We start from the raw sequence: 915 nt of genomic DNA on the forward strand, positions 1-915 counted from the left end.
ACAAGAGTCTGAAGAAAAACATTTCCATCCTCATTATTTTTTATGTTGTGCCAAACCTTGCGTCTACGTGAGCATGTGTGAATTTGCCTTTCAAGATCACTCGGTTTTCTTAACAAGCTCTATTTAGAAGACAAAACTTTTAGTTCCTTTAACTGATTTCCCCCATTCCCTCAGCGTATTAAACTTGATAGAGATGAATTAATTTAAATGCAGGTGGCTACAGGAAAAAAAATGATGAAATCTTGAGGTCAGTTCCCACCCAGGGTTGGCTGGCCCTTTATCCAGTCACACACAGAAAACGCTAAGGTGATCTCATGCCTGTAAAGGTGGACGTGCGTTCTCTAACCCAGGTGTTAAAAAGACTTCAGACAATCAGAGAGCTGATGAAAGCCACATCTGTTCCCTTTAGACGGCACAGCTGCGTGAGAACACAGCAAGGCTCTCAGCTCTGCAACAACTTGCTTGAAATGATGGATGTGCAGACTGCACTTGGAATTTTGATAAACACACCAGGGTGTCGATTCAAATCCAGAGTGTGGCTCTCCCCCCTCTTCACCTCTTTTGTCCTGGTGCTTTCATAGTTTTTGATAATTCCAGTAAATAACAGAGGGACAAATAAAACAGCTTTCCAGATCTCTAAACATATGCCTTTGCCAGGATTCATTACTTTCCTGTGTGTCTTTAAAGTATGGAAATGACATCTTAGATTCCCATTGCATTTCAGGATTTGGGGAATGAAAAAAAAAAGAATTTATTATTAACATAAAGGGATGTAGCAATATAGGGGTTTTAAGCTGTGGTAAGACTGTGGTAAGACATTCACATTGTGAACGAGTCAGTCATGAATCTCATTATTCCACTCAGCCTTTCATTCTAAGTGTATTTTCTAAGGTGTTCAAAGTGATATCTTTATTT

The sequence above is a fragment of the Peromyscus eremicus genome, chromosome 18 (assembly GCF_949786415.1).
Source record: "Peromyscus eremicus chromosome 18, PerEre_H2_v1, whole genome shotgun sequence".
Lineage (NCBI taxonomy): Eukaryota > Metazoa > Chordata > Mammalia > Rodentia > Cricetidae > Peromyscus > Peromyscus eremicus.